We start from the raw sequence: 22,907 nt of genomic DNA on the forward strand, positions 1-22,907 counted from the left end.
CCCCCCCCGCCGCTGCCCCTTCTCCATTTCTAATCAGTTATTCGCCTGCTGCAGCTTGGGGCCCAGCCTTTCAATTATTCAAGAATCAGAAAGTATTTGTTGCCTGATGCAGGATTTGCTTTTCTTCAACAGAACAAAACCCTGGTAGGTGAGATTCACCACCTGGGGCAGCTGGGTCTCTGGATGCTTGCAGGTTGCCTTCAGAGGGGCAGTTGCTCTGGGAAGGGGTTCGGTTCAGACAGCATATAAAGTGGATGGAAGAAAGGAAAAGAGACAAACAGATGAATAGGGAACATCCTGATTTTGCCTTCTATTTGTCCATCTAGAAAGCTAGAGCATGCTGAAATATACAGAAACCTCAGGCACTGGTTGAGGAAAGAGGCAGCTTTGCAGGGGGTGGTGAGAATTCCGGTTCCAGCCTAGATTCTGCTGCTAAACTGTCCTGTGTCTCTAGGAAATCATCTCTCCTCTTTGGGCCATTGTCTCTTTACCTGTGAAATGAGAAAGATGGATTATTTGATCTCTAAGATTCCTTCACTTCTGTGACTTTTAATTTCAGAGTGATGTTCAGATCTTGGTGCCAGCCCTTACTAGATCCTCTGCTTCGGATGGAGCTGGTGCTGTTATAATCTCTTCTCTTCATTATCATCCATTCAATTCTTTATTCTTTCTTTCAACAAATGAGTATTGAGCACTTGGTGTGTACCTGAGGGAACCCCTCCAGGGGGTCCTAGACTGTGGGTCTTGTGTGATACAGCGGATTATGAAGGTAAAGTTATGTATCACTTCTCTGATGGTTTTCTAACTAGACTCTGAAGACTGGTTTAGTTCTAGAAGCCATGAGACCTACTCATTTATGCATCTATTCATTCAGCAAACATTGACTGAGCATAAACTATAAGCCAGGTGGCATATAAGGGAAAATCAAAGTTGAATCAGGTCAAGGGCTTGCCCTCAAATGTACATGGTTTTGTTGATAAGACTGATATATATTAGGAAAACTAATGCAGAGGGATAAATGCAAAAAAAAATTTACAGGCACTGGAAATTATGAGAGCACACAGGAGCAGCATCTTTGAATACTGACCAGGGAGCCAAGGCACACCTCTCAATAGGGCCTGGGATCTATATTATGTATATATGGGATATATATTATTTATATATAATTATGAAATACATTTGTATGCAACAAAATTCAGAACATTCAAAAAAGAAAATAAAGATTACTGGTTATCTCATAATTCAGAGAAAATAACTAAAATTTTTTAAAAGATATATAATTTTGGTATACCTCTTCAAGGTATTTTTGATGTCTTTTCTTTCATTGTTTTGTCCAAAAAAATCACACATAAATACTGCTTTGTAAGTTGCATATTCATTTGATAATACATCATTGACTTTTTCATATCATAAATAAAATTCTACTTTATTATTTTAAGAGCTGTGTATCATATTCTATTGTATAGATGCCCTGTTATTCTTTTAGCTAATGTCCTATTGGGTTATTCTAAGTTTCCAATATTATAATCAACATTGTGATAAACACGCTTCTCTTTAGGAAAAATTCTTAGAAGTTGGATATCTAGGTGAAAGGATATTTTAAATATTGACACACATTGCCAGATTGTGCTTTAGTTTAAAAGCAGAGTTATATGTGTGTGAGTGTATGTGTGTGTATGCACTCACAAATGCACCTGCATTTGCTTTAGCTAAAATTAACTGAGCACTTACTATATTCCAGATGTTAGACTAAGCACTTTAGATACATTATGTGATTTAATGATTGTAACATTTCAGCCCCAGCTGAAGTCCATATAGTCGTTAGAAGAGATACTTTAAGGAATATAATCCAGAAACACATTTTATTTGCTAACCCAAGAAACGTAGTGGTATTTGGAAGTAGAAGGGTAAGCATATAAAATATGAGAGGGATAATAAAATCTTGGTTTTAGCTTTGCTAAGATGTCAGTCTTAGCCATTGGTCACAGTCCATGACCTGTAAACTTAAATCCAAATGGAGAAGTTGCCCAACAAGAGTCTATGCTTGCTTCCGTGATGCACATCCAACTTTGCAATAGTCCAGGGCATTTTTAGTTCTCTGTACCAGCTGATGTTGCTGCAGTGTTTCCTAGAAATAGGGAGACCCTAGGTCTTGATTTGCCCAGGACAGTCCTGGTCTATGCCTGTTGTCTTGAAGTAATTATTAATTTTGCATCCTTTCATTCTCAAAAGTGTCCACTTTGGAAAATAATTTACTTTGAGGAAATGTGTTACAGACTGGGCAGGGATTGCTGATGAGACTGAGTCAAGTTTGGGCAGTGAGATCACCAACTCCTGCCCCTTCCATTACACTATAGGTCAGGCATCTCTTTCTCTTACTTTCTAAAGCAAGTCACGTCCCCTGAAATGCATCAGGATATCTGGTTTCCTCACTTATCCAAATAATAGCTGACAATCACAGAAAAAGCAAAAGTATCTGTGTAGTGAGAATTAGTGTGTTCTATAATAAAATTCTTGCCTTTGTCTATGGGAAACATTCTTATTCAAAGCCTGTCTTCTCTTCTTTTACTCACAGACCTCCAAAAGCTTGGGTATCTTATTTCCCACCCACAGGTGATTAAAAGGATAGGTTAGAAAGAGAAAGAATGCCTAAGGCAAACACTTCGGCATGAGCAGGCGGTGAAAGTGGCTTATATGAGAGGGAAAAGACGGAAAGCTTAAAAGGAAATGCAAGAACTGCCATGCAGGTACAAACAACCCAGCCCTCTGTAGAGAATCCATGCAGAGCGCAGTAGTGGGAGTTCATAATGATGACCTTGAATTATCAAAAAAATGTTTCATTGCATTTGGTAGGCTGCATTTAAGAAGGTATGGTAGCGTGGAACATTTTAGACCAGATCTCTATCTAAGATACTTCATATTACTTAAATTAGACTTATAAGAGGTAACTCTTCAATAAACACCTTGATTATATAGAATGACTTAACCTTCTGAGAGTCCTGGGCGGCTAAGAATCTAATATATTAAAAAAGTCATTTAAGGCATCTTTCCTGCCTTCAATGACTTCAAATTCTTGTTGATATTATAAGTTTTCATGCTTCCTAGATACCTTTGCATTTTAATAAAGGACTTTAAAAGACCAAAATGTCTTATAATCCTAAGGGAGTCAAGTTCTGGTAATATAATTCTAGGCACTGAGAACACAGGAGGAAAGTTTCAGGGGCCAAAGGATGTTTCTGGTTATCCATGCAGAGAGTGCCAGCTTTTCTTTGTGTGAAGATAGTCCTGTGAAAAGGGTGATCTTCTCAGCTGCTCATGTCCTCGGGAATCATAAGTCCCCACCTCTGAGGGACCCTCTGGCCCTGAACCATGTCCGTGAGACAAAGAACAGAGTGAGTCAAACATACTCCTGGCTGAGTAGAAGGTGAAAGAGTCCCCAGGGCGACTGAGGCACTCCTTGGTACTAATCAGAAACAAAGTTAGGAATCGTTTAAGTGCCAAGTGGTCCTGAGCTCTGAGAGTCAAGACTGCTGGGGTTCTGAGAATTCTGGCTGAATATTCAGTAGGTTTCTGCTCATTAATTCCATCCATGGCAACGTTTAAAGTGTAATGAAAACTCAGTGCAAAAAATTAGAAGACTTTCAGCTTTTCATAGTTATCCCCAGGACACGCCAAATCTAAAACAGAGGAAGCAGAGATGGATGAGGCCCCCTCCTCTACTTTGTTGCTATCATTGGTGCCCCTGCAGGAGACTCAGCCTGGAACGTGGAGGAGCTCCCTGAGGACATAAAGACTCTAGATGGGAGGAGGGGCCCTCGCCCTTCCAAGGGTCAGTTCACCCTGTTACCTAAACCCTCTACTCAGTGGAGTAGATCTGAAGTCTGGGACAGTCACTTAAATCTGTTGAACTGTGATGCGTTCCTGCATGTTGTTCCCAAATGGAATTCAGGTTTGCATTTCTCTGACCAAAGCTTGGTGCCCCTCCCAGAATGTCACTAACCCGATACTTACTCTTCCTCTGGGAGGTAGAACCTTGGTCTCTGTATCCAGGCAGGAAAGACAGCCACTCAGGTCCAAAGAGCTCTCCTTTGACTCCACTTGGCATTTCTGCATTTTCGGAGTGTTGGTTTCTCAATGTCTTTGGCTAGAGGAAAATAGACAGCAAGGCCATAAGTAGCTGATTCAGATATTCAGGGACCGAATAAACCTCATCATCCCAGTCTTGGGCTGAGGCAGTGAGAGTGACTGCTTCCTGTACATGATCTCAGAGGTACATGGACATCTTCTTTTTCAAAACAATATTTTCTGTGGTTAATATTTATAATTCCCTATTAGATAGAGGCTTATTCTCCTGTGGCCTGTGTGGGTTCACCTTCTCTGCTTCATCAATCGTTGCACCACTCATGTGCTGGGAGAAGATGTACAGAAGGAGGGGTCTGAGGGGTGATGGGGATCCTGGGTACTAAGAACTGGGAAGGCATACCCCAGTACAAGAGGAATGCTGATGACAGCAGAGACACATTTCACTTCTTAATTTCTGGTGTGTGTCTCACACAGATTCCATTCCTTTACCCCGTGCGTTATGAGCTGAATTGTGTCCCCCCCAAATTTGTGTGTTGAAGTCCTAACCCCCAGTGCCTCAGCGTGTGATTGTACTTGGAGGTAGAGTCTTTAAAGAGGTACTTAATTAAGTTAAAATTAGGTCACTAGGATGGGTCTTAATTCTATCTGACTAGAGTCCTTATGAGAGGAGGAAATTAGGACACAGACATGTACAGAGGGGAGACCATGTGACGACACAGGGAGAAGACGGCCACCTACGAGCCAAGGAGAGAGGCCTTAAAAGAAGCTACCCTGCCAACACCTTGGTCTCAGACTTCTAGCCTCCAGAACTGAGAGAAAACACACTTTTGTTGTTTAAGCCACTCAGCCTGGGGTACTTCGTTATGGCGGCCCTAGCATCTACTATACCCTGCATCATATCACCTCTGCTCCACCCTCCGACACACACCCACCAACGCACCCTACTGTCATCACGGTCTCCTGGGAATAAGGTCGTTGAGTTTGGTTTACCTTATGTCACCTGACCTCAAAGTACTACTTTAACATCTAAAGAAAGTCATATCTGCTACTGTACTCAGAAAAGCCAAGCTTAAAGTATTTTAGGTTTTATCTAGTTCAGGCTTTCAAAAGTTGGTTGCTATGAATAATAACAAGGAAGCTCAGGAAATTAAGGGGAGAGAGGCTGACCCCAGAGTGGGAGCTCCAGAAACAGGTTTGTTTTTATTATTTTTTACATTCTGTTTTCATTGAAATATACTTGATTTACAGTACTGTATTAGTTTCAAGTGTACAATATAGTGATTCAATATTTTATAGCTTATACTCCATTTAAAGTTATTATAAAATAATTGGTATATTTCCCAGTGCTGTATGATGTATCCTTGTAGCTTATTTATTTTATACACAGTAGTTTGTATGTCTTAACCTCATCCCCCTATCTTGTTGCTCCTCCCCTTCCCTCTCTCCCTTGGTAACCACTAGTTTGTTCTCTGTATCCGTAAGTCTGTTTCTGTTTTGTTATATTTATGCCTTTGTTTTATCTTTTAGATTTCATATACAAGTGATAACATACAGTATTTGTATTTCTCTGTCTGACATATTTCACTAAGCATACTCCTTAGGTCCTTTCGTCTTGTTGCAAATGGCAGAATTTCATTCTTTTTTATGGCCGAGTAATATTCCATTGTATATATGTACCACATCTTCTTTATCGATTCATCTCTTGATGGGCATTTAGTTTGCTTCCATATCTTGGCTATTGTAAATAATGTAGCTATGAACATTGGGGTGCACATATCTTTTTGAACTAGTGTTTTCATTTTTTTTTTTTTTTTTGGCTATACCCGACAGTAGAATTGCTGGCTCATATGGAAAAAGACCACAGATAACAAACGCTGATGAAGATGTGGAGAAAAGGCAGGCCTAGTACACTGTTGGTGGGAATATAAATTGGTGTAGCCACTGTGGAAAACAGAGAGTTTTTGATGTTTCTTAAAGAGTTATTAACCACCATCCCCAGGCCAGAGAAAAACCTCAGTCTAGACCTAGGATGTAGGGGGTTCTAGAGTCCAAGGATGGGCCAATGTTAGTTAGAGCCCTTGCCTAGCTCCAACAGGAAGCAGGGCGTGCTATCTCTCAGGGAGAGCTCAGGGTGAGACTATAAGCCCTGGTGGATGGGCCACACAATGGTAGAAGACTGGGACCTGCCTGAACAAAAGGGTTTTCGAGGGGAGAAAGATTCTCTCAGTAGAAGGAGGGTTCAAAACAAGGACTTGGTGATGAGTAAGAGAAAAACAAAACTATCAGCTTGATTTTACTCCCCAAAGCCGAGGTGTTGTGCTGAGCTAGCATAGCCAGCAATCACAGAGGCCCTTGTCACCTGTCACACCTGCCTGTCCTTCCCAAGGCGGAAGCCCAGACAGCCCGTCCCTCTGTGTAACTCATTTCCACATCATCTACACTTTCCAATAAGCTCTTACTCTATTAGATTGCTTCCTGGAAGAGCCAAATATTAAAAATCACTGGTCAGTCAGTGCTTTATTCTGTTAGTCACCAGACTGATTTTTTAAGCTCAGAACCAATAACGCTGTGACCGCGAAGAATGGATATGGATTTCTCATTCTCACACACTCATATATAATAATAATAAAAGTTTATTAAACAAGAGACATGTTGTTTCAGGGAATTTTTCTTTCCCTTCTCCAGTGCCCCAAGGCTACAATATACAATCGTATTAACTTCCTGGAAGAAATACTCCCTTCCCTTTGTGAAAATGCTGAGCATTCATCTTTTTGGACCTCGAAAATGAGAGAGGCCTTTGACATGAAGGTAGGTGGGCCACAGTTCCATCCAGGGAAATCTAGGCGAGTGAGTCTGATTAGGAGATGCCCAAGGAATCTGCGTGGAGTCCAAGAAACCTTTTGGAATAAATCCTCCTGGATGTCCTGGGCCAGGAAGATAAGGACAAAGGATCTGATAGTGGGTTGGCACAGCAGGGCATACCAGATCTGAGGAGACTGGACATATCGTTTAGTTCATGCTCCCACTCAATCATTCAGGGGACTGAGGCACAGACAGGGGCTGTCAGTTACCTAGTCACACAGAATAGCTGACGGAGCAGGAAACAGAAGACTGGCGTCCTGTTCTGGGCTCCTTCTTCCTTTGCCTTCCACCCCACAGTCCTGGATTGATCTCAAACTAAGCAACTTCATCTGCGATTCCTCCATCTCCTGTGAGGTGGCTTCAAGCTCCTCAGGGAGATCAGAGCCATGTTTTGCCCTCCCTTCTCAGCCCACAGCAAAAGCAAGAGCCACACCACTCACACAGGCTGGGGAGTCAGCTGATATCAGCCAGAATCTGTTGAGGAGTAAACCACCTCCACCAGGTGGTGAATAAGGTCAGGACTCAGCAGTCTAATTCATGGAATTCCACGTGACCATGGACAATATTTGCTCCAGGGAGGGCTGACCATCAGTGAGAATCCTGAAGCGGCCTGATGGTGGGAGCTGCAGCCCTGTTTTCCTGGGCCAGAGCCTGTAGGTGGGGAGAAGACAGGGATGCAGGCTGTCACCAAGGGTGTCTAGATCAGAAATTTGTCAATTCCTCAGGCAACACTGCCTCTGGACAGCCAGGGGATTACCATTAGTTTGGGAGGATGGAGGGAGGGATCCAGGACTAACTGAGGGGGTGATGATCACTGAGACAGCATGAGGATATGGACCCCAAGGCAGAGGAGGGCCCCCACGTGTGATGCTCAGCTCCACCCAGCTCTACACAGCGGTGTCAGGATTTGCGTGGTCCTCACGAGTGAGTGGCTGTTATGGACTGAATTGCATCCCTCTGTAGGTCACATGTTGAGGCCCTAACCCCCAATGTGACTGTATTTGGAGATAAGTCCTTCCAAGAGGCAATTAAGGTTCAATGAGGACATAAGGATGGCCTCTAATCTAATAGAACTAGTGTCCTCATTAGAAAAGCAAGTGACACCAGAGCTCGCTCTCTCCACATGCGCACCCAGAGAAGAGGCTGCAGGGAGAAGACATCGTAGGAAAGCCAAGGAGAAGAGCCTCACACGAAACCTGCTGCACTTGGTATTGGGCTTTTGGCCTCCCTGTGGTTGAGGCCCCCCAGGCTGTGATATTTTGTTATGATAGTCTGAGCAGAGGAATACAGGGCTGATGCTCTCCAACCGGGGGAGAGCAGGAGTTCAGGCAGGGCCCAGGCAACCAGGGCTCAGGTTCTTGTCGCTGCCTCCAGAGGGGCAGGTAGCCTCTTTTTGTGAGTCTTAGCAGACTGGAACAGCCCTGGGCTCTTCATGCACTGATACTCTGTGTTTCTTCCTTTTCTGTGGTCCTAAAAACAAGACACGTCCCTGTGTTTTATCCTTTTCTGTGGTACTGAAAACAAGACATGTCCCTGTCATTAACTGGGGTCTTTCCAGGAAAATGGAAAAAGGGTCGAACGACCTCTCATGGCCTTTGTAGCCAGAGGACTCTAACTATAGGAAGAACACAGGCAGAGATTTATCATCGAAAAGTTTTAGTGGGATTTTTAAACTGCAAGATTAGAAATCTTTTTTTTTTTTTGCGTTACGCGGGCCTCTCACTGCTGTGGCCCCTCCCGTTGCGGAGCACAGGCTCCGGACGCGCAGGCTCAGCGGCCATGGCTCACGGGCCCAGTCACTCCGCGGCATGTGGGATCTTCCCGGACCGGGGCACGAACCCGTGTCCCCTGCATCGGCAGGCGGACTCTCAACCACTGTGCCACCAGAGAAGCCCAAGATTAGAAATCTTTTAACTCCAGAGAAAAGGAGCAACAATGGGCTCATCATGAATGAGTATTTACATATGTCTCAGATTATATATTCCAGATACTGTTTGGTGAAACCAAATCAGGTGACTGTCAAATACACATGGTGTTCAGCAGAAGTTGTCTAGATATTTTCACTGCAGAGGAGATAGTTCTAATACACACAACAGCTGCAAAGCATCGGACAGATTCCTTTGCCCACCCTCCTGCCCACCATTAGCGGAGTTAATGTGTAGGGATCCTGCCAGCGTTTCTCTCACTCCCACTCAGGCAGTATCAATAGCCGAGCTCTGGACCCTGGGTCCAGTGTCCACCCTCAGCCCCTCTGTCTGCTGCATTTCCCTCTAGATCCCATTTAAGATCAAACACCAAATGTTGTCCAAGCAATTACTGTGCACTCAGCTTCTGCTTTGCTGAACTGTGAGACAGTGACTGAAATGACCTGTGAGGTTACTTCCAACCTGAGAGGCAGGGGAGGCTACAAGAACGTGCATCCTTAGAGCACTCAGGTAGCGCCCCCTCCAGGAAGCCTCCCTGACTGCACAGACAATGGAAGTGTTCACTAAGCTCTGTTAATTCCCTTTCCTCCTGCGTGTAGAGATAGACTATATTTTCCTACTTCCCCTTTGTGGAAATGCTGTCCATGTGACAATAGAATGTGGGTGGGAGTGATGTATGTCACTTCCAAATTTGGCTCCTAACGCCTTCACTTTTTGCTTGTCTGCCAGTGGGAGAGGGAGAAACCAGTGTAAAATGCCAAGGTCCTAGGAGATGGTGGGATCCACTATATCTGAAAAGCCTGAATCCCTTAATGACTATGTGGAGCAGAGCCCCCTCTGCCCCCACCACATTAGACGGTGACAAGAGTGAGAAATAAACCTCTATTGTGGTGAAGTCACTGAGACTTGGAAGTTGTTTGTTACAACAAGTAGCCTGTCTAGACTAATACGCTGATTGACTCGCAAGTTGAAAATAATAGTCATTTGATCTCTAATTGAACATGGCCTTAGATAGGAGCTTATGAACATGTGTAAACAATTTTCTAATACAGTAGAGCTCTGAAAGAAAACTGTGGCCTGACTCCTGAGAGCATGCTCCCGATCTGTTTCTTAACATCCTCTGCCCGGGCTGCAGTGGTGACCATGAGGTGCTGTGCGAGACTGTAAGAGAAAAGCGAACTCGTAATATTGCTAATCTGGAGAAAACATTTCAAACATGCATATGGGCATTTTTGTTGCATCGTGTGAATTGTGTCCCTCCTTATTTCACCAGCGTGTTCCCATCTCATCCTCCCAAGGATATCCTCCCAAAAGAAACTGAAGCAGCCTTTGAGCTGGATCTAGGACCATCTCCTGGGTAACCGTTGCACTGAAGATAGCAAACTCAGAGTGTAGGGTTTTAGAGATGGCCTCTGTGGCACTTTCCAAAACCTGTTGGGCTGCCCAGAGCTTAGCTGAGATGCAGAGATCTGATGCAGTGACAGACTAGGTCTGCCATCCACAGGCACAGTGTGGCAGAGAGGCCAGCAGGGTCTAGGGCTGGGGGCCCAGACTCCTGAGATGCACTTCTCTTATTTAATCGGGAGGTTCACAAACAGAGAAATTCATAGCATTCTCAATTATTCCCTTGCTCAGCTGCCTCCCCAGTCTGGGCCTTGGCATCACTCATCTTGGTATAAATCACATTCTATCAGCATAACTGCAGGGCTTTGGGGAGCATTTTGGAATACGAGGATGTTAATGCACTGGGTTTTGTTTCGAGCCGTAAGCCACCTCTTGGGATTTGGGAATCTCTCTTTTAAATCCAGAAACACTAATGAGCTAGTAAGGGCTCCTGACCCCCTTGACTCATCCCCTCGCTCCTGGGGCTGCTCTGAGCAGTGGAACCAACCATATCTCTGCCCTGCACTGCAGCCAGCCACGAGCCTGATACAGCCACGGCTTTCCATGCAGCTGGTTCCACCCGGAGGCATTCAAACTGCAATTTCTTGTTCCTTTTTTTTTTTTTTAATTACTAACTACACCTAAAAGTACTTTGCACATGTAGGCTCTGGGTGAATGTTTGTGGTTATTTTGATGGAAATTGCACTGGTGTCCTTTATCACAGGGTTTGGCTAGGAGCTGTTCTCTAATTCTATCCCCAAGCAAAAATTATGCTGGGATGCCATGGAGATGGTCCTTGAAGGTGAGGGAAATAAGGGAAGATACATACTGACAGGCAGCTGAATGTCATTTAGCTTTTTAGCCAGGTCTGTCTCTCAGTGCCCCAAATTTACATTTACCCACTCAGAAAAGCCTCATACAACACTTACTATGCATCGGGGGTGGTTCTAAGTGGTTTACAAGTGCTTACCAATTTACCATTCTGTACTATTTCTTATGCCCATTTTATGAGAAGAAACGCAAGACAACAGAGAGGTTAGGGAACTTGTCCAAAGTCACAGAGCTAGTAAGTGGTGGTGCCAGGGCTTGAAGCTGCAAAGTCTGGTTCCAGGGATCACACACTTAATCACTGTGCTGTTCACTCCTGCGTGGTTACCTCTGCCTCCAAAACAAGGCTCAGATTGTTAGTGCTATCTGGAATGTTGTTTTTCCTCTTCTTCACACTTCTAAATTCTAGCTCATCTTTTAGAACTGACTTACAACCTAGTTCCCACAAGAAACCTTCCTGAACATTCAGCACCGTGCTCCAATAACACAGTGGTTCAGAGCATGGCATTTGGAGTTAAACTGTATAAGCCTAGTTCAATACCCAGCCGTGCCATTTACTAGCTTTATCACCTTGAATAAGTTACGTAACTTCCATGAGCTACGTTTTCTTATCTGTAAAATGGAGATAAATGCTGCATCTACTTCACGGGGCTGTTCAGAGGGTTCATTGAATTACCGTATCCAAAATACTTAGAATAGTGCTTGACTTATGCTGCATGCTCTTTATACGTTTTATTATGATTATTGCTATTATTATTATTAGCGTTATTTCAGATTCTCCTCTCCTAATGCTGTTGTGTCACAGTTCTACTTTCCTTGTCTGATCTTTATTTCCTGCAAGATTGCAGGATTATCTACTCCTCTTAAAGACTGGTTGTGCGTGTATATATATATATATTCTCTGGCACTTAGACTGGTATACGGCAGATAGTAGACACTCATTTAATAGCAATAATTAATTAATGAGCTGGAGGTACCTAGTATTATATCCCCAGCCACAAGGATTCAAAAATCTCTTTCTCTCCCACTGAATTGCATATAAATATAAGTCATAGGTCTTCATTGATTTTGGAATGGTGCGTCTCAGGGGAAACTGAATGTCATAGTTTAAAGAAAACCAACTCCTAAATAAATTAACAGGCACATTCATCAAGTGGGGTGGTTCAGTTAAAATAGGGCACAAACTTCGCGGGATTTAAATATCCATAGTCCGTAGAGAAGCATCAGCCTCCAAGAATATGGGGCTCCTGATGTCGTCGTCTTAACCTTTGCTTTCTAATCTTGTCTTCAGAGGCAGCCACTTATTTACAATGGAGATTCTGCAGATAGACCACGCCAGGTAACTGAGAAACAATTTGAAGACCAATGTCTTATGATCACTCGAGGGACACAACAAATAACCACTTACAGAACCTTCTCTATTATTTGACTATTTAGGTCCTCAGGTTCATTGACTGCAGAATATATTTAAGGAATCATTCTGAAGTCAGTAAGTCTCCATGACTTACAAGGAGTCTGGAAGCTACTGAAAGGAGCTAGGTGTGGGGTGGACTAGGTCTCTGAAAGGCAGATGTCTGCTGCTCCCACTGAAAATAGGGACAAAAGTTTAACTCAGCACAAGGAGATGAACTCAATTTAAAGGGGCAGGGTCTCCTGCAGCCTTCTTGTGCGCAACTTCTCATCATTTAGTATTGTTTTGGAATGTTAGCCTTTGGGAAGGAGGTAGGGGAAGAGTTATGGACGACAGAACCTACTTTTCTTAGAAAGGACAGGACCATAGTATGTTCATAAACATGCTGTGGTTCCCCAGGGTACTCTTTCCAGAGTGCTGGCATCCTCTCCCATCCCTGTGGTTCTCAGTAGGGCTCCCAAGAGCCATGATAAGGAAGATGAAGCATCGGGAAACAGATGTGACGCCAATGCTTCAATCCCACTACCCTCCATTCCTTACTTTTCAAAATATTTCCTACCTACTTTCACATAGAACCTTGTATAGCTTGAGATTTTTTTCTTCCTGTTCAGGGACAGGTTTGGGATGAGTTGGTACATCATCTCATACTTTCCTGGTTGCCCTGAATAAACTATATGTTGAATGGCATCCCACAGATTGCTTAGCTTTTCTTTGTCCTTCTGGCTTGGGCGGTGTGGAGGAAAGGAGAAGACTGGATAGGCTCAGGGAAAGGGAAGTAGCTAGTGCTTTTGTAGAAAAGCAGTCACCACCCTGGGGTGGTTGTACTGGGGTTGCTGTGTGTGTAACTTGTGAGTGGTTTCCCCAATCCTTCTAAAACCTCATTCTCCATAACTCTTCTAAGGCATGCTTAGTATTGTGAACGATTGTTAAGAACATCCTTTTTCTTGTTACACCTCAGCACCTTCTCCATAACATTACACCTTCCTTCACACATTTTATTTCATTCAATATTTCACGCACAGTATAAATCACCTCTAATCATCTCTCCATTTGTTTCCCTCGTCTCCATGTCAACCACCAGAACTCTGATCCAGTTCTCATCATTTCAGTCTCAGATGATAGGGGTTCAGTTGGACCTTCTGCCTCTCTGCTCCTTGGACGCCAGTTATTCCATGCTCCCTGACAGGTTCATCTTCTTAAGTCACTGCCTTGCTTAAGAAAATTCAAGGGTCCCCCATTTTCTACTAAAAGTTAAGCTTAGCCTAGCCCTCTAGAATCTGGCTCTAATCTTTCTTTTCTGGGAGTCCCTGATATATACTTTACATAATTTTTATCATTCCCAAATTTACCCCACACTGGTGGCTCTTTGCATTACTATATAACATGCTCTCTTCCTGGAATGCCCAACACCCTCTTCCTTGCCCCATCTGTCAAGCCACTTAATTCATTTGGCAAAGGAGGAGTGCCCCCTCCTCCTCCAAGGTCTGCTCTCTTCAAGAACCTGGCTTGTTTTAACCACTTCACATCTATTATCTACTGTCTTATTTTCAGAGATATGAGTGCCTTCTGCCTACATTACTGGACCATTAGCTTGAGGCCTTATGAGGTATAACATCAGCTCTGTCACCCCCGACCCAGATTCTTTCCCTCTCACATCAGTATTTACTTGGGGCCAGGACTATAATGTGTTCCATAAATATTTTAAAAATACATGATCTAAATTCCACCTTTGGAAACTAGATGATTGGGGTACAATCCTTTGCAAAAGAAAAATAATGTGCATTTTGTTGTCAGTATTATTGTGGGAGACACACCTTAAGGTACCAACTCATGTTGGAATCTTCCTTTACCTATGGTGACCCTGAGTGGAAGGAAGGCCCACCCCTGAGTGTCAGGAGGACAGATCACCTTGCTCTCCCTCACCTTCTTTGAAGACACTGTTTCCTCCACTTGGTATTCTCTTCTTTTCCTTTTTCCTTGATATACTGTTTCCCAGCCTTCAACATTAATAGCAAGTATTATCACCCTAGTGACTCTTTACCAGACCTCATCTCTCCATTGCCACTCTATGTTGTTTAAAACAAAAATGTAAATGTGAAGGTTAACACAATTGCCCAGTGCATATGTGACCTGTTTTGGGAATTTAAATCTTTCCCCATCTGTGGACCTGTGGCTTGCCTTGAACTGGCCCTCCACGCTGCTCTCTCATTGTCAGGGAGAGGTGCAAGCTCTGAGCATCTCTCTATCTCTTCCTCCACAGAATGTGCTCGCATTCTGGCTTTCTCCACTCCCATGTGTGAGAACCCCATTGCCAAGGCAAAAATGTGTGCTTATTCTCTGGTCACCCAGGAAGATGTATAGCCTTAAGACATTTCAGCCACTGCCTTGTGTCCCCCACACCTGACACACGAGTGTGGAGCCTTTACTCCTCTGAGTGGATCATCTTTGTTTCTCCTCCCACCCCGATACAATATACTCTATCAGTTCTTCAAGGGCAAGGGTGCTGTGCTTTATTTGCCTGTTCTCTCATTGCTGATCCTGGCACCCAGCCCTGAAGTGGGCCTCAGAATCTGTTCATTTCTTGAATGAATGAACTGAATGCACACCAGCCAGATGCTTTCCTAACCATCTTTCTTCATCTCAATTTGTGTGCTCAATCTCAGCTGCATGGCTGTGTATGTATTCCTGATTAAGGAGCACTAAGTAGGTCAAGTGATGGAAAACAATGAACACATCCAAAAACTGTATTTTGATTTAAGCTTCTCATTCTTTATGTAGTAAGGTTCTCTATCCTTCTGTAAAACTTTCAGATGTTTGTGGGGAAGCATGGAGGCCTTGTGATGGTTATATCCCAGAAACTCTTCCTAAATCTAGGTCTCAGGTTGCTTTCTTCCTTGAAGCAGGATCTATCAACTCAGACTACCTTTGCCTTCTTTTTACTGTGCTTATCCTCTTATATCCCTTGGAATTCTTCAATGTCAGAGTCTGTTTGACTCTTACTGATTAACACTACAGGCAAAATGAGGAAACAGATAATAAATATGGGGACATTATAAAAGCTTAAAAACTCCAGCTTAAAAAGCTTAAAAATACCATTCTTTGCCTTTTTGCTATGGTAACTGGCTGAGGGAGGTAGCATAGCCCAATGGCTGCTTTGAATCGCACCTCAGCTGCCTGGAGGAGGGACTTGGGTAGCCGGCGTGACTTCTGTGCTCTCAGTTTTACCATCTGTAAAGAGGGGACACTAAATCCGCTTCTCAGGGTGGTTTGTAAGCATCTCATTGGATGACTGATACATGTTTGCCCTTAGTCCAGAGCCTGCGGCATCCTTACCGCTCAGATCATTGTAATTAACATCACTGCTGCCGCTCTCGCTGGAGTTATTGGCACACGTGGTAGGCACTGGAGCTGGTATAACTTTTTCACTGCAGGCGTGGCACGCCCTGGAATTCTGCTCCTTCCTCAGCCCCATTTTTGAAGGGGAGCTTTATTTGCCTTCTCAGCAAGACTTAATGAGCTGAGTCCAGAAAACTCAAGCCAAGGAGAAGGGAGGCGAAGGGCAAAACCAGTCTAATGCAAGGATAAATACAAGTTGGTTTTCTTGAGAAGGCCTCTAGAAGGATCTCAGATACTCAAAATGAACCACAGGTGAACAGCCATACAATTTCTTTATTTGACTGAAAATTCTTTGGGCAGGATAAAAATTGCTAAGGTTCGAAGTTCTTATCAACCTGAGTGTTTGGCTTCTCTACTCTAGGCACCTGACTCCTGACTCCTGACACCCTCCTTAATGGCAGAACAAGAGCCCAGACTTCCCCAGATATCAAAGATGAAACGATAAACTCTTTTTGAATGAATAAATAAATGAGTGAGTGAGTGAATGAATGAATGCATACATGAATATAAGAAAGACAAGGCCCCTATGGCAGCCAGAGCTGCCTAGATACAGTAATCCCAAAGCCACACCTCTAGCATTTCCTAGGAAGGACAATATATATGTAAATAGAGCCATCACGCTGAGAATGTCAGGCCTCAGAGGGTTCATCTGGCGCTTACAAAGGCCACTTCACATTTCTCCATGAAATTCCAAAACTTGATAGCTTTCTTAGTGATGGTGAGGAATAAAAACTTCAAAAATTATGCTATTTGAAAAGTAAACTGTTTACGGTTCAGAGTAAAAATTCTGAACTTAACTACTTGGCACCTATCAAAATGTAACCCGATGACACAACAGTGATTTAAAATGTAAATAGACCTTTGGGCATGCAGCTAAGGGAGCAGACATCCCCACCCAAGCCTAGTTCTGTAGAAACTTAGCCCTTGCAGGGACAGGATGGGACCCATGCCCTCACCTGGTCACTGCCTGGACTGGGGCTTAAACTACCTAAGCTTGCAGATGGTGACTCCACCTCCAGCCCCTCACTCCCAGGGATATAAAGGAAGCACTACAAATGCATGCCCTAAGATACATTTTCACGAAGGAAGTGTGCGCTAAATGAAATCTATGTTAATAAGCATATTAGATGTTCTTTAAAAAGTAATATGTGATCTCCAGGAGTAAGAGGTCGTGTGTGAACTGCACTGTGCTGTGTGCCCACTGTGTGTCCTCGTTGTGAGTATTAACTGAATCTAGACCTTGAAATGTGCATATGAGCGCGTATGAACACACGTATACTCTCAAGCTCTATGCCTTAAAAGCATATTTAATTCAATAAACCTTGCCCATTACTGTTTAATTTCGTAGGATGGAGACAACTAGGCAAGACTCCTTGGTATGCAGTGGTCAAAACGATCCTCACAGCCCTAGACCCTCCTTAGACCCTCCTTAGCTGTGGGCATCTGGTGCCCCAGGGCCTGGCAGTATGAACTGGGGTTGGTGCCAGGGCCTGTGGAGCCACTGCTGTTCACAGTTTCCCTGATAGGAGCTGGCAGACAGTGCCTGGGGTGGGGGTAGGACTAGATGACCTCTAAATTCCCTTCTAATCTTAAGACACTGCCACAGCCTTAGAAGCCATGACACTAGTATTCTACAATATGAAACTCTCACCCATAGCTATCATTCTGAAGCCTCCTTGTGGGTCTCTTCTACTTTTTTCAGAAGACCAGTCCAAAATGGGTAGTATACAGATAGAAATGTGATCCATCAGTTTTGTTCTTTTTTTTTTTTTCTAATTCACCCAGTATTAATATAATTACGTGAAAGCACATGATCAAATATAAAACTCTTCATACACAAAAAGTCATACACATTTCATAACTTCAGCCAAAACACTCAGAAGCTCCAGGCAGGAGTAAGCCAAGCTTAATTTTTAGAGGAATATCAAAGCCAATAAAGCAAACCAAGGAAGCTGCCTATGGATATAAAATTTGGGGCACAATTGGGTTCAATTCAATTCAATGCAAGAAATTGAAATATTGAGTATCTACTAAGTGTTGGCCCTCTGCTGGCTTTCTATTCCATACGAAAGGGGCTTGTTTGTTTTTAGGGGTTGATACTACACAGATGGTTTTCATAGAGATGGTGAGAGGTAGAGCAGAGCAAGAGCACAGATAAGCAGTTTTTCGTGTAATAATCACAATTATAAAAATGACTAAAAAGTTACCATTTACGGAGGGCTGATCATATGCCAGGGCTTATGCCACGCCAAGCATTATATATGTGTATGAACGTTTGTATATATAATTCCCAATCTTCACAATCAACAAAGGTAGTTATTCTTACCTCCTATTTTACGTATGAGAAAACCAAGTCATAGAGAGGTTAAATTACTCGACCAAGGTCACCCAGCTATTAAGTGCTAAGCCAGATTTTGAAAACATAATGGTCTGACTTCAAAGCCAGCAGGCTCTACATTACATCTACATTAGTCTACATTTTACCAGCTTCCATAATGGCCGTTAACACTTGGCAGAAGGGATGAGGGAGGGGCCCAGCCTGGCTTGTGGCTCTTGGTGAGAGTGGCTCACCCTGTGCTCAGCCCCTCATGCCACACCTACCCCCACCACCTAAGCGAGGCATCTCTCCTTGTTATTTCTCTAAACAGGCCAGATGTATGATCCAGACAAGAAGTGTAGAGACAGCTTTTGAACCTGGCTTTGAGCTATGTTCAATACTCCAAGTAGTTAATTTAGGTCAGGTATTTTCCAGCCACCTTCACAGTCTTTCTTTCTTCTATTTAAGTCAATTTGACTACAAGTGCAACCTCCCTGATCTCGAGTCTATCCGAAGCTCTGATTGTGGCCCATCTACCCTGCAGCTTGGTTCCTGGTCAGAGGGCAAAGCTTGCCTGGAAGTGAGACTTTGAAATGACACTTGGCTTGGCTCCCTGAAGTAAGTCACATGCTCTCAGCCCTCTAGTCCTTCTCATACTGTTGCAGCCACCCAAGGGGAAGCTCATATGAAAACAGCAGGTTACTCCCCATCAGCAAAGATACATCTTTGCTCGGCTCGTCTGGCAGCCACAAGCAAGCTGTGTTTTATTCGTGAACATCCTTCTTGTTTCAGCAGATAATGGACTCTAGTTAGGAGACAACATAGTAAACACAGCATAAACAATGGGATGTGCATCTGGAATGAGTCTGCATATAAATAAGAGTGCTGGGAGCCAGGGAGGTAATAAGTCAGGAATGCAACGGAGAAAGGTCATTAAAAGAGGAGCTTGTAAAAAGCTGCAACAAGGCTGAAAGCTTGGAGCATTTCTTGATTACAGAAGGACCAAAGGCAGCAGCCTGTCTCATCTGTGCTCTCACTAGCTGAGTTCCCGGACATCTCGCTTAAAATCCTGCTATTACTCACGTTGTTCAATTGTAAAGTTGAGCTTTTATACACTTTAAAAAAAAAAGCTCTAGGGCTATTGTGAAGATGTGTGCATGAAGCTTTATGAAAAAAGCTGATATGGCTGTACAAATGGAAGGTTATATGATTCTTAATTTTGGATAGTGGCTGAAATTACTCTTTTATACATCTAAGCCTTCTTGTTGGTTGAATATCAAGCAAAGTTATCTTTTCTCACAGAAATCTCTCAGGGATTTATCAGGCATAAAAGGAATCAAAAGTATTTGCCACTGTGTTATAGTCAAAACAGGAAGATCCTTTTTATTAGTCAGCATATGGTCAGCTATGCTGCAATAACAAATAAATCCTGCAACCCCATTGGCTTAATAACAATAACAGAAAAGAGGATGTTCATATCTTTCTGAGGCAACACCTAGTGTGTCTTGGACATGTCTCCTGGGTCTCTATTCACACAGTGAATTCTAAGTCCTGGGCTGCTTCCACAACTTCTTGCATTGCCACAGAAGGGGAAGAAAGGAATGGATCCCATGATGAAAGGCTTTCAATAGGCCACAAAAAGTTTTATCACTTCCACTCTTTTCCATTATTCAGAATCCAGTTCCTGGCCCCGACCCAACTGCAAGGGAGGCTGTGACATGTGGAGGAACCCATGGATGTCTTGGTGGCCCTGTGCCTATCTCACCTTTCTTAAAGTTAGCATTGGCTAATGAATACACAGGGGAGTCTTGTAGTCATGGAAGAGACTAGACTACTTTGCTGTTGCTACAATGACCTGTAAGCCTGTGGCCAGGATTAGGAACTTGCATATTTGCGGGGGCAGAACAAGATTCCCAAAAGGATTTACCCACCAGCTGCAGACCTGCTGTGTGGGTTCATTGTGATTCTAATTCTGAAAAGCGGTGTGTCTGCTCCCTGATTTATTCTGGGTAACATGTAAGTAATTTAACCATATGTCCAGGCTAACTGCTGCCATACTATCTTAGTAGCTATGATATCGTTGGGATAGTATTACCTTTTAGCCTTCTAATGCTGAGGCTAATAGCTTTGGTCAGGCATTTTGCTATTGATTAGAACATGTTATTAAAATCCTTGAATCATTGTGTGAAAAGAAAACCTTGTTAAATGCAATCATATATATCTTACAACCTAGCATCTGGCATTTTCATAGTTTGAATTCATCATAAATTGCTGACATTAGTTACTACCTTCAACCTCTCTCAATTTTAAAGTGATTCAACGGTAACTTTTAGAGTTACAGAAGATATCTCAGCATTGAGATTATTGAGATTTAAATTAATTAAATAAGGAGGCCATGAGACTGGTATTGCTCTACACCATGGCAGCATATGTAAGCAAACCAAAATCTAAGCCTGTAAATGCCTCAAAATTGAACCCTAAGGGCAACCAATCACAAACAGCCAAGTCGACTTTAAGCTATAGCCAGTCAATGGTTTTTCCTTACTCTGCTTCTGCCTTTACTCCATAAAAATCTGTCCTGTAGGTGGAGTACTCATAAACGCTTCGGGTTTGGCACTACTCAATTGAAATCGATTTTTGCTCAAAAAAACTTAAAAATTTTAATATACCGCAGTTTAGCCTTTAACAGATTCCAATGTTATATTTTATGACTTTGAGGCCTACTTTTGAACAGAATGGGCATCTATAGGAAGCAATTGTTACCTTAAAATAACACTCTGCATTTTAGTTAATTTTAAATACCTTTTCCAGATGGACAGCCAACTGTTTTCATCAGTGTTTGGAACTTCCCAGCAGTTAAACGCTGGTGTATAAAAGTTACGTTTTATTTTCAACAATGCAGTCTGTTCTTAGACCGAGTCCATTCTCTCTATTTGTGAGCTTGATGATTTGAATTCACCATTCCTAAACTCCATCTGTTTGTTGCCTGAAAGCAGTTGAACAGATTTCAATAAATTTAGAAACTGTAAATAAATAGTTGAATAAGCCTGAATGATGGGTAAGATTTAAACATTGAGGATGGTCAGCCATTACATTTATAAGACTTTGAGATGTCTCATCATTCACAAGGTCAGATAAGAATTTCCTACTTCCTCACAGTCCAAATGGTGACATCATTTCCTTTCAAACTATGCAGAATAAAGTAAATTCAACCTAAATTTAAACTGCCATATCTGTCCCCTCTGGTTTCCCTAGGCTTCTGAAATTAGTCATCTCTACGTTCCTTTTGCATTTCCATTAATTTTCCTATAGAAGAAACAAACAACAAAGAGAAAAATGATAACAGAACATATAAAACATTTGTGTATTATCTTATTCCTAAAGAATTTGAATATATTCTAACAGCAGAACTTACGGTGCTTTAAAGGCTATTGAAACCCCAGCAATTCTGGGAAACACATGCTGATATAAAATAAAAAGGAATATATGACAAAAACCTGACGTAACAAGAGCTACCTTTTTTTCCTAACCATTATTTACTGCAAGTATATTATATTTCAAGCCTTGCTAAGCAGTTTCCATATGGTATTCTATTAATATTTGCAAAGAATTCATGAGTTATCTTTTCTGTCCTCGTTTAACAGATGAGAAGAGCAAGTCTGGAAAAGGTTAAGTACTTGCCAAAATCACAAGGCTGGTAAATAGAGAAGCTGGGATTCAAACACAAGTCTCTCTCTTCTCATCTTTTGATTTCTTCTGTTTGTTTTTTATTGAAGGGGTTGGGCGGTGCCAGTGAAAGAAGATGCATCTTTCTTCAAGTTCTTTGTTGCTTCCAGAAAGTCTGTGTTGATTAGGTAAAAGAAGATGTTCAAGCTTTTGTTTCATCGATGTCTTTGATATTCCTATTTCAGATGATTCTTTTAAATGGACGGCTAGGGCACACATGCTAACTTCATTCTTATACACACGACACTCAGAGATAGATACGGGCATCTGAACATGATTAGAATCCTTTTTTCTCTGTATTTCTACCATGAAATAGGAATTTAAAATACATTTCAGGTCCTGTTTGTTTTCATATTGCTAAATTTCCTGTACCTTTCACTGATTACCTTTTTTAAAACTTAAATAAACTTTATTGAGATGTAATTGATATACATTTAAGTGAACCAATTATAAGTGTACAATTCAATGAGTTTGGGTAAATATGTACATACGTGTAACCACAAGCACAGTAAAGATAGAAATTTCCATCATTCCAGAAAGTAGGAAGGCCTACCTGTTTATAGTCCATCCTATGATCACATATTTGGCTTGTGACGATTAATCTTCTTTATGTGACTACAGAGGAGGTCTGCATATTATAGAAGTTCATATAATGGAATCATACAGTACATACTTTGTACTCCTTTTTTTCTTCTCAGAATAATGTTTTTGAGACACAACCTTTTAAAAACTGAAGTACAGTTGATTTACAATATTATATTAGTTTCAGGTGTACAGCATAGTGATTAAATATTTTTGCATATTATACTCCATTATAAGTTATTGTAAGATAATGGCTATAATTCCCTGTGCTGTACAATATACCCTTGTTGCTTATCTATTTTATACATAGTAGTTTGTATCTTTTAATTCAATAACCCTAATTTGTTCTTCCCCTCCTCCCTCTCCCCTTTGGTGACCATAAGTTTGTTGTCTG

The 22,907-nt window shown here is 42.3% G+C and overlaps 1 long non-coding RNA gene across 3 annotated transcripts in view; it reads left to right on the plus strand.

Annotated features, from left to right (window-relative positions):
- The window catches only part of LOC137205420 (uncharacterized), a 429,493-nt gene that overhangs the window by 392,526 nt on the left and 14,060 nt on the right, over nt 1-22,907 (plus strand). For 2 of the 3 annotated variants that reach the window (XR_010934128.1, XR_010934129.1), the window contains one exon: nt 21,982-22,059. The exons of the other annotated variant lie outside the window; for it this stretch is intronic. This is a non-coding gene — a long non-coding RNA (uncharacterized lncRNA). The remainder of the gene's footprint in view (nt 1-21,981; nt 22,060-22,907) is intronic. 3 annotated transcript variants of the gene reach the window in all.

Source organism: Pseudorca crassidens, chromosome 14 (assembly GCF_039906515.1).
Source record: "Pseudorca crassidens isolate mPseCra1 chromosome 14, mPseCra1.hap1, whole genome shotgun sequence".
Classification (NCBI taxonomy): Eukaryota; Metazoa; Chordata; class Mammalia; order Artiodactyla; family Delphinidae; genus Pseudorca; species Pseudorca crassidens.